Consider the following 12,100-nt stretch of genomic DNA (forward strand, 5'->3'; position numbering starts at 1 on the left):
TTGAAAAGATATATGCACCCCTATGTTTATTGTAGCATTATTTACAGCAGTCAACACACTGAAGCAACTTAACTGTCCATCAATAGATGAATGGACGAAGATGATGTGGTATATATGTACAATGGAATATTAGCCACAAAAAGGAATGAAATATTGCCATTTGTGACAACATGGATGGACCTAGAGGATATTATGCTAAGTGAAGTAAGTCAGACAGAGAAAGACAAATGCCATATAATTTCACTTACATGTAGAATCTAAAAAAGTAAAACAAGAGAGAAACAGTCTCAAATAGAGAGAACATACTAGTGGTTGCCATAGGGTAAGAGGTAAGGGTAATAAAGAGGTACAGACTTCCAATTATAAAATAAATTAGTCACGGAGATGAAAAGTGCATCTAGGGAATATAATGAATGATATTCTAATATCTTCACATAGTGACAGATGGTAACTGCACTTGTGGTGAGCATTTTATAATGTATGTAATTGTTGAATCACTGTATTGTACACCTGAAACCAATAAAACATTGTATACCAACTATACTTCAATTAAAAATATAAAAAGGAAGTGACAGATCCTACCTCTCAGTAAGAGGAGTGTCAAAGAATTTGTGGACATATTTTAAAATAACCACATTATAGGCAGTGCACTTGAAATTCTAGTATATTCTAGTCTATCATTAGTATTATTCTTTTGACATGATGAAATAGCCTTTACTTTCAAATGAACTCTTCTGTCGCCTAGTCTTTTTCATTTTGTCTTAATGTTGCAATCCCTGATGCTCCCTCATGGAATACCACCGAGGAAGACAGGCAAACAACAGTTCTGATGATTCCCAGTGTTGATATAATATAAACCTTTCAGCTATGTGAAGAGGAAGGCTTTACATGTGCATTTGATTTTTTCTTCTACATTTGGCATCTTGTTAGGGCTTGTCAACACATCCCTGAAGCACAGGGTGAAGTGACACAGAATCACTCACTGATGCCTGAGGGGGATGGGGTGGATGCTAGCTCTTGACATTGCATTAAGATTCACTTATTTGAAATCATAACACACATGTGGTCAGTCCCTTAAAGGTCAGATCTCTGTTTTAACCTTAATTTCAATGGCTTCACCAAAGGAATTCATGCCAGCTTTCTCATTCCTGTCAATGGTCAGACAGCTCTATTTTAGCATGACAAGAACTTTTTTTTCCTATAAGTTTAAGAAATATGTTTATTGCACTTCAGGTAGACTTCAATCTTAAAGCCTATTTTTGTTTCTAGTTTTATAAACAATCATGTGTTCTGTTTAAGGAGTATGAAAGTTTCATAAGGCTGGAAGCCATATTTTCTGAGTCACTGAGTATTCATTTTCCTTTAACATTGGGATGGCTTGAAATATTTTTAACTCTCAGGCTCATTATACACATTGTCATATTATAATGAATATGTGTAAGTTTCCACTTTATATTATGTTGTAATGAAGGGAGCTTTGTTTTATTAAGATAGAAATGATCAGTCCCTTTGATAACTTTCAGTTTTATTTCCCCTCTGAAGTACAGAAAAAAAATTTTTTTAATTTTATACCAGCACTTGTTCAAAAAATGAGATTCATGTTTTCCTAGAACCTAAACCATTTCTACACAGGGACAAATTTAGAAGAAATAAATTTGTCTTAGAAAGTATACCATTTAAAGTGTGGGAATGCAGGATCTGCCTCTAATATTTTATTGACAGTTTCTCATTACTGAAAGGTTTCCTTGTAACTAGATGAAATTTTAGACTGCATTAGTGTACCCTGACATACATAATCATGAACCAATGCTGGGCTCCTTAGGAAATAGAGAAAAACAGTCTCACTGCAGTACTTCCTCCATGCTGCTGTGGGGCATTTGCTCCTTATTCTTTCTGTTCTCCAGTGTATGTGCCTTCTCCCAGGGCAGCACCTTCTGTCTATGACTCGGTCATGTGGCAGCGGCACTAACCCCAGGGCCCACCGTAGAGAGAGCTTTCTCTGTGCCACAGTGAATGCAACAATTATTGCTTACACCCCAAGCTGCATTTGGGAGTCCCCTTCTAGAGAACCCAACAGTGTAAACTTGGGCACCACTTCCTCCCTAGAAGAGGGGAATTTGGTCTGCAGAGGCCTTGGCAACTTGATTTACAATACCATCAAATTCTGACAGGTCATACTTTTCTCTTTTAAAAAGGCAAGCAAATTGGATTAATACTTAGTCTATAGGCACAGACCTAATCATCTACATTTGCCCTCTTACAGCACTAAATTATGTTTTCTACCTTTATCTTGCATCTACCTACCACTTCAGCATTTTATTATTAATAATAATAATAATGATAATAAGGGAGAAATGTGGGATTCACATATAAATCAAGTATAAAAATCAAACGAATAATAAAAATAAATAAATAAATAAAAAATAAAAAGGCAAGCAATTGATAAAGTACCTTAATTTTTCTTTATTTTATGCAAATCATTCCTATCAATGGAGCTAAGACAATGCAAGGCTTCCTAAGGTCCTCTGTGAACTGTCCTTTTCACACTACACTTCTGAGTTGCAGACAGATCAAGACTCATCTCTTCCCCTGGTGTAAAGTATTGTGCATCAGGATCAATATTCTTTTACCTAATTAAGAAATAAATCACACATTTATGAACCCTATTGATGACTCACTGGATTCTAGAAGAGGTTGGTAGGTTTCTTGAAACTAATGGTTCTCAGTCCTGGTGATTAGAATCTCACCAGAGGAACCTAAAGAAATTAATATCTGGATTCCAGCCCTGATCAATTAAATCAGAATCTTTGGGAGAGGGAAACTTCTGAATATTTTTATATTGAAAGCACAAAGCTTTGCAGGTGACTCTAGGTACAAACTGGATGAAGAACCACTGAGCTCTAATCCAAATGAAGTCAAAATACACATATGGTAAAAATAAAACAGACGGGTAAGTACCCCAGGCCAAAGTGAAAGCTGAATACAGTTACTATCTGGCTCTTTACAGAACAAAGGCACAAGATGAAAATGATCTAGCTTTTAGTATTTTAATATAGAAGTGGCAACTATACAAAAGATCAAAAAACAGAAGTGAACAACTCCAACTGCAGTATAAATAGGATTAGCCAGGAACGTAGAGTTTTATCACCAGGAAAAGCAGAAATAAATGCCATAAAAAGAATCTACTACTTTCTACCTTCAAGCCTTTGATCAATGGAATAGTCCTCATCCAAAATAAATCTCATAGTGGATTTCAGAGTTATATAATTAATTTTTACTTAGATCATTCTTTACTTCCCACAAGAAATCATTCAAAACCCAGTTTGCCTACTTTAATCATAATTTGAAGATGTGCCCAAATTACATCAATATGTAGCTTTTAATGTTATTTTGATTGTTATATGCTAGTTTTATTATTTTCACAATCATATCTGAATATTTTATATTCCTCTCCCAAATCCCATGGACCTGTATGGGTTTTTACATTTTGAAGGAAGGAAATAAAAAGTGCTCCATGAATCAACCAAAATGTTTTATTTTGGGCTTATTTTTGATTGCAAGAAACAGGCTTATTCAGGCTAGTTTAAACAAAGGGGGATAGATAAGGAGGGAAATTTCAAAAACACAGGAGTTGTGCTTAAGCCTCACTGAAACGGACTGAGGCATGGGACAGACCCACGGCTGCAGTTCCGGCTGCAGCTCCCGTGTTCACGAGAATTGGCTAAGCTCTGTAGTCCTGCTCCTCTCTGTCACTTGGCCTGAAATTTAGCTGCCTTTGACTCACAGCATCCTTAGAGTTCAATAAACCGTAATGCAGTTGGGTGGAGAAAAGCCCTGTTCTAAAAGCTTAGGACAGCAGGGACGGCGGTGGGAGCAGTCGAGGGCCGGGTGGTGGGGGCAGACTCACTCTGAATCTCTGGGAGAATCAGGGAAGGAGTGACTGCTCCAGGATGAAGGCACAGCGGAAAAGGCAGTTACCTAGTCTTTTAAAAAATAAGAGGATCCACCTGAGTGTAGAAAAAAGAAGACGGGACTTGCGGTTTCCAGACCTGTGTTCAATTACAGCTCTTTCACGAAGGAGCTCTGCATTCTGTATAATCTTGGAAAATGACCTTATATCAGTTATCTCCCTACAAAATGTAGAAAGAATGTATACCCCCCGGGATTATTATAAGGATTAAATAAATAAAAGTCTGAAAACCCTTAGTAAATCTAAAAGCACCAGGCAAATGCAAAGGATACATTCACGTCACAGCATATACCTTAATTACTACTGTAAGGGAGGTGATGCAAGGTGAATAGCTGTCAGCGTGGCTGTCCATTTTATGTCATTTATCCAATAGATTAATGCAACACCTCCTGGGTTGCATTATGTAGCTTTTAATGTTTCAAGAACACTGGATAATATTGGCCATTACTTAACTGCTTTCACCTGAATTAAAGGCACCAAATGGATGAGTCCAACTTCATTATAAGTGAGAGAAAGCAAAGGTTCGGAGAGGCTAAGGTGCCTAAGTTCACCCCGCTAGTAAATTATAGAGCAGGCTTTGAAGTTATTTTGGATTGTGGAAGTTTACAACTCTTAAGACTAAAGAGCAGCAGTCTATTCTACAGTATGCTGTCTCCCCCCTTGCCTTCGGTAGATGAAAATTAGGAAGCGTGAACCATATTAAATCATATTACATCTATGCAAATTGAGGTCAGCAAATTACAGCCTTAGGCAAATCAGTTCTTTGTTGGGCTAACAATAGTTTTTATATTTTTAAATGAAAAAAAAAGATCAAAAGAAGAATAAAATTATGACACGTGAAAGTTATGTGAAATTCAAATTTCAGTGTCCGTGAACAAAGTCATCAAGCACTCATTTGTTTATGTGCTGTCTGTGGCTACTTTCATATTCCAAACAGGGTTGAACAGACGGAGAAGGTCTGGCTTGCAAAACCTAAAATAGTTACTATCTGGCTCTTTACAGAACAAGTATATAAACCCTGGATCTAAATTATTGATTGCTTTTAATGTGTTTCCTTGCAATTAATAAGACAACATTTCATCAGTTGTTATCAAAAGCATTTAAATTGGAAAACTAAATGTATATATAACTCCTTGGCAAAGATAAATTGATGTGGGGAAATACTTTTCTATTGTGAGAATAAAAAGTAGCACAGTTTCTGGAGGCAATTTGGCTAGATGTATAAAAAGCCCTTATAAAACTAGCTACCCTTTGACTCAACAATTCCATTTATAGAAACTTTTGCTAAGGAAATAGAGTTATGTACAGAGATGTGGACAAGCAGAGTCACTGTGAAAGCCTGCAAACAGACCAAGTGCCTCAACACATACAGTTTGGTGAGTTATAGTATATCCACCAAAAGGAATGCAGTAAGTCATTAGAAAGGATAATGCAAACCTTCATTTATTGAATTGAAAGATATTCATTATACTTGTTTAGGGGAGAACAGTAAGGTAGAGGAGAACATGTAAAGTATGTTCTTTAGGTAAAATTTATGTTGTGATAGTTCATTAAATATGTTTTAAAACATAAAAAGTGGAACAGCAGAAAATGCATCATATCCTGGGTATGAAGTACTCTATCAGACAACCCTTCACAATATTTCATTTAAAATTCCCAACAATCCTGCAAGCTATTCACTAATTTTTAATTTAATCACATTTTCTATGTACCCTAGAAGTGTCTCCACTTTACAAGTGTTGAAACAGGCAGAGAAAAATTAAATTGATTGCCCAAGGTCACTTCACCAGTAAGCAGTAAGGCCAGGATTGGAAAACTCATGTTCTTTATATTCTACAATAGTTGCCTTTCAAAGTCAGCTTGAACATTCTGTTTTAGTATAAATCAAACAGTACACTTTAGTATATTCTTTTATATAAACAGCAGATGTTCTTCATGGGATACAACTTTAGTGGGAAAACTATGGGTTTTCCAATCAGAGATCCATTTGATTCAATGATTTATTGACTATGTGAGATGAACAAGTTATTTAGCTCTATGAATCCCTATTTCCTTAGTATAAAATGAAGGTTATGATATTTATCTCATAGAGTTATTGTGAAGATTAAAAGAGGCAATGTATCAAACCATGTATGACATACTTGAAAAGCAATAAACTTTGATTCCTTAAATATGTAATAAGCAATGAGAACCATGATTTACCCTCATATCTGCATATGGATTGCTGAAAATACTAAGCAGTAACTACATAATTCTGCTTCTTAAGACTGGTTTTCCTCAATTGATAACACTAATTTATATTACAGATCATTACTTTGCCTTTTTCAAGGAAATGATCCTAAAGGAAAAGACTGATTATTATACACAGAGCAATCTCTGAGCCCTTGATGTAAAATTTATATAGTCCCCTATTATAGACAAGCACCTCTTACACCTAGAAATATTACCCAGCCTGCCTAATAATGACATTTGTCTGAAGAAAATATGTTAGCTGGCAAGAAAAATATTCAACTCTTCACAAGAATAATGTGGGAAATTTCCTTTCTGGTAGAATTAGAACTACAACCTAGAGGGTTAGAGAAATATACCACCGATTAAGGAAAGATCACTCTGGGTTCCTCTTCTAAGTGTCTTGGGCAGTGGGTGGCGGTGGGGGTGGGGTGGGGGGTGGGGCAGAAATAGCCGAGTCAGCCATAGTTTCCAACACAGGAAAACAGTTCTGTCAAGTGTCTTGTCTAGAGATAAATGGCAGCCTGTGACTGAAATGTCTTTGAAAAAGCAAAGGTGTTTCATCTTGTTCCATGTTTTGTGTTGTGTTATGTTTGGTAATTTTAATCTCTATTTCCTAGCTTTTTTTTTTTTAAACAAGCCAAACAGATTTCTTTCAATGTTTACATCTTTTAGTGAAATCACAACTAAAATCTTCCTCTCAAATATATGAAATCGATTCTGTGAAACTTTGGTGTCGCTCTAGAAGAGATTGTTGAGAAAGTTTCTTATAAAAAAGGAATGTCATTGGATGCAGATTTGAAGTTCAGGAAGAAGTATTCTACTTGTTCTCCTATATTTAATCCATGTTCTAAATAGAGTTAAATCCACTCATTAATGCTCTATTATTTAATATGATTTTGGATTTTCTTAATCGGTAAAAAATTTCCTTACAAAGTATAGGTCCATGTCCCCTTTCCTCTTGGATTTTTTTTTGTGGCTGTCAATGTGCTTCTCTAATCAAGCACCATCATTCCTCCAGCATGAGGAATGAAAGTATCAGCAGTTCATCTGGGAAGAACTATAGGCCTGCTGTCAGAGCTAGCCTGCAAACTCAGCTCCCCTTTCATTCTGGGGTCATCAGAAACACTTCTTATTTACCAACAAATTGGAAACTAACTTAATTTTAGAATGGGCACATCATAAAATAGGGAATATTAAGAGTGTGCTCACATGTATCTATGTGCACAAACAAGAATCAGAACAAAGTAGAATATAATTCAAAGGCAATTATGTCAATGATCGCATAATGTATTCAAGTCTATCTAGAGAAAAAAAATCACAGTGCATTATATAACTAAAATTAATCTACTGTGGTTTTCCAGACTGACCCTGAAGGCAGAGGGTTTTAAACTCATCAATTCATCATCCACTACTCTTATAATGTATAAATGAAAATAATCAATAATTTTCATTTGAGAATTACAAATCACTCAGCAAATCTAATTGGCTAAAACCCAAGGACATAAGCACGATTATTATCTTCATTTCTGTGGCTGGAAGAGTTGGTGAAAAGATTTAATCAAGACGAACAAATGAATCAGTAATGAAACAGACATGAATAACTTTTTTTTAACCCCTGGCATTCTATTGAGCTGCTTCGTAAACTTACCAAAGCCTGATTAATCTTTTGAAAAATTTTATTTATGATTATTACATAAAGAAAATACATCTACTTATATTAATTTGGAAACCAGTGTCAGTTAGCAGCCATCTGCCAGCAAGACAGCAAATGCAGGTGCTTGTGAACCAACAGAAATAGAAATGGCTTTAAAGATAGCCACTGGAGTCATGGGGTGCAGAAACATGTCTTTTTACCCCTGATAATGTTGACAAACATTGTGTGCTCTGGATGAAAGGCATTTCAAGAGGACAACATTTATATTCAAAGCTCCAGAAGCTATGAGGGGGAAATTCATTTAAGTTTGCCCTTTCAAAACTGGAGAACATATTTCTTTGCCATTGGCTCAGTTATGCATTTTGCCCCAGGTCATGTATAAGTGAAATAAAGGAGGACAGTCCAAGAAGCCTGTTCTGTCCTCGGCATCCACCATTGCTCTGCAAAGTCAGGGAATGATCTATTTTAAAATGCAATAGCTTCTCATTTCTCACGTTGGGCAGGCTCTCTGCAGATTTTAACTCTAACATCTACTTCTGTGGCTTCTGTGACATTTTCTCTTAGTACCATCTCTCAAATGGCTGGTCTCCTTTTTTTCTCTGCTTGCCCCTTAAATATAGGCATTATGCTGAGTTTCATTTTGGATTTTTAAATTCTTCTCCCTCTTGTGAGCCCAGTCTGCATGAGCTCATCGAATCTCCAGAACTAATGTCATTTATATGTTAAGAATTTTTCAAAGCTGTTTCAGATTATGAGCCTTGGCAAATGAGGAAAGGAAAACAAATGTCAAGTATTATGGTAACATGGTAGAATTAATACCTTTGTACTGACCCTTGCTGAGTTGATTTTAAGAATGCTATTCCTAGATGACTTGATGTTTCAACCCTAAACAAAATAAATGGAGCCAAGATGTCTAATGAGGGATATCAAGAGCAAATTAAAATACTAGGAAAAAAAAGACCCTTTCCGCATTTTAGATGAAATAGCCTTGGGGGCAACGGACCATTTAAGAATCAGTATTAATGATGGTGTAGGAAGAGTTGAGTGTAATTGCACAATGTAAGGAGGGCCTGCTGTGGCCTACATCCTACTAACCAGATGGCGTTTTGAAGCTCAGCTCCTCTAACTTTCCCTAAAACAAGCAACAACTGCAGGGATCCAGAATAGGGAAGTCATAGATTGGGGCTGGTCACCAACATTGCATTCACAGTTGACTAATTCAATCTTACGGGACAGTGCCTCAGCTCAGAGAGAACCATGCCTTGGATGAATGGCGAGAACCTTGCTAGCTATTGATCAATATGGTTGGATTAGAAATGACTGGGGCAAGCCACTCCTCTTCCTCTTATTTACTCCCCCTGGATTGGGGCCATGCAGAATCTGGGGTGGCACACTATGTCCATCTGTGCTCATGATTCTGCTTCCACACTCCAGATGTGAATTTAAAAAATAAATTTCTGAGATTTCCTCATGGATATTCCATTGACTCCTCATCTTCTCCACCTGCATACTTCATCCTAATGGCATTATCTTCTACTTGGTTCCCTATGTTATAAACCTTAAGTTCATTTCTCCTCTATTAACCAACTCACATCCTATGGCCTCCAAGTTCTGTGCCTTTTAAAGCATCTTAAACATCTTTCTTTCTCCAGATCTTTATGGCCCCTGCCCTGGCCTGGGCCTACTCACCCCTCTGTGGTTTCCCCAGCTCTAGTCTCTTCTCCAGTCTAATCTCCACATTGTTGTCAAAATCACTTTTCTAAAATTTGTATCTGATCATGCCATTTCTCCTCCTCAAAAACTTTGAAGTGTGTTCTAGCTTTCACAATAGAATCCAAACTTCTGAATGCTATAGAAGACCCCAGTCTGTCTCCAAACTCTTTTGCTATCCTGGTCTCATTTCCTCTGACCCACCTATTCTCCAGGTACACCAAATGATTCCCTGTACTCAGACTGTGTTCTTCACTCATGTCTTAATGAATTTGCTTTAGAAATCTACTTCCATTCCCTGTCCTTTCTGGATTGTTTTCCCCACAGGTTTTATGTAAACTTGAGCATCTACCACTTATCATCACTGCTTATCCCGGGCTACGGTTTGCTGGGTATGATTTGTCCTCATCGCTTGACGCTGAACGTCTTGAGGGCACTGAACCGGATGAGGGTGTAACACTCAGTAAGTGTTTGTGGCATTTATTCATTTTCTTTCAAAAAGATACAGCCATTTTGAGACTAGTCCAATATAGGAAAGAAAACAGGATGCTAGAATTGGATTCTTTTGGCCTGAGAATCTTCTGAGGGGTTGGCTTGATTGACATCAGGACACAAGTGAGTGAAAATATGCTCCTTTCCATATACAGATTTACAAGGGAAATCATCTCCAGGACTTTTTTCCTATCAGATTACAGGCAAAAAAAGGGGACATAAGGAAGGATTTGTGGAGGAGATTGATGAGGGCATTTCTTTGGACAGAGAAAGAAATGCTGTTTGTGAATCACACTTTCCTTCTGGGGGAGGTGCTGTCCTCCTACCTGAAGCTGAACAAAAAGAGGATTCTAGTGCTTGGGGCACACTGAAATGTGTTCCCTGATGTTGAGAGACATTAGTTTTCTATAGGCTGGAGAGATCTAGTGGCCAGAGCAGGGCCGATGGCTCTGGTTGTGGGCCCCAAGCAGTCTGCCGAGGTGGAAACTGCCTCCACTGCTACGGTTAATAGGGTGGGTAGTCCATGAGGGCCAAGTGAAGTCCGCTCAGGAGACGCTGCTGGAGAAAGCTGTCTCAGGTCCCATTCAGTATGGCTGCCTGGCGGGGGAAAGAAGCCCTGGCAGAAAGAGGCTGGAAATGTACCCAGGATGCCCACTGAGAAAAACTGCTTCAACCACCCTCCCTTGCTTCTCTTGTCTCCCGGTTTCATACCTAGAGGGAGCACAAACAGCATCTGACAGAAGAAAAGCGAGGCCAGAGAGAACGCAGACTACACCCAACTCCCAGAGCAGACTTGCAGCCTGACTCCAGTTCATGCTGGGGGAGAGTATAGAGCTTACCATCAGATGCAGAGTTTTGACTATTCCATGGGCTGGACATTTTAATTTCTGAATTTAGACTTTTTAAAAATAATTGAGATTCTTTTTATAACCAGAAAAATATTAGTCTCTCAGAGTGAATAAAAAGCCACATGTCTGCCCAAGTCTTCAGCCCAAGGCAGGGGAAGATTTCTTCCACTGCAGATACGAACTGTGAGAGACAGAAATAAACTTTTGTTTTGATCACAATTCATATGAGTCATGCTTGATAAACACACTGGTGACAAAAGAAAAGACAAAATATTGGTACTTTGGTGTCCATATAATGAGGGCTTTCTGGTTTTTCTGCAGCTAAAGCAGAAAAATGGATGAGAATTCCTCTTGGTATCTATTTGTGTCCTAGTTTTCTAATGCTAATGAAAACCATATTTTTTGTTTCCTAATATTAAAAATCAAATAAGACTGTCTGAAGTGTGCAGTCCACATCTAAGGATTAGGTATTTTCATTTTATGCTATAAATTGTAAATACTTGTTTCATAAGGAAAGTGGGACATGCCCTGCTTATAATGAAAGCAAAAATAAATTTAATTCAGTGATTGGTGTTAGGGAAAGAAAAACAGCCTTTAAGAAAACTGCAAGATGTTATAAGCTGGGGTAATATTAAAATATTTGGCAATTGTTACACTATCATAAGTTAACACAAAAGTTAGAAAAAGAGCTTTTACTTTCTAAACAATATGAATTACAAAACTGTCAAGTGATGTGTGTTGTAGTACAAAGAGTTCATCCACTTTTCCTAATAGTTCCAAATACAGTTATTGATCTTTGGAAACTGTTGATCTTTGCTTGACATAACTGTCACTCATGGATACCTTTGTACGAGCCATGGTTTGACATAGAGAATGGCATGAAATTGTTCCAAGGACTTGCCATTTGTCATTGGATGACTTGTATTTATTAAAAAAACAGAGAATTTCTCTTTACATAAATAATATTGTTTATGGTCCATAATCCTTAGTTCATCATTAATAGCAAACACATGAACATTTTTCTAGCCCTTACAATGTTGAAATTTTCACATACTATATATTTGGTATCTTAATTATTGACTGTTACGAAAGATGTTTATTAAATATCTAATTAGATCAAACCTAATCTATTAGACCAGATGAGACATCTTGGACTACTTAGGTCCAAATTCCAGCTCTGCCCACCAAGTTTTA

The sequence above is a fragment of the Manis pentadactyla genome, chromosome 6, assembly GCF_030020395.1.
Source record: "Manis pentadactyla isolate mManPen7 chromosome 6, mManPen7.hap1, whole genome shotgun sequence".
In the NCBI taxonomy this organism is placed as follows: domain Eukaryota; kingdom Metazoa; phylum Chordata; class Mammalia; order Pholidota; family Manidae; genus Manis; species Manis pentadactyla.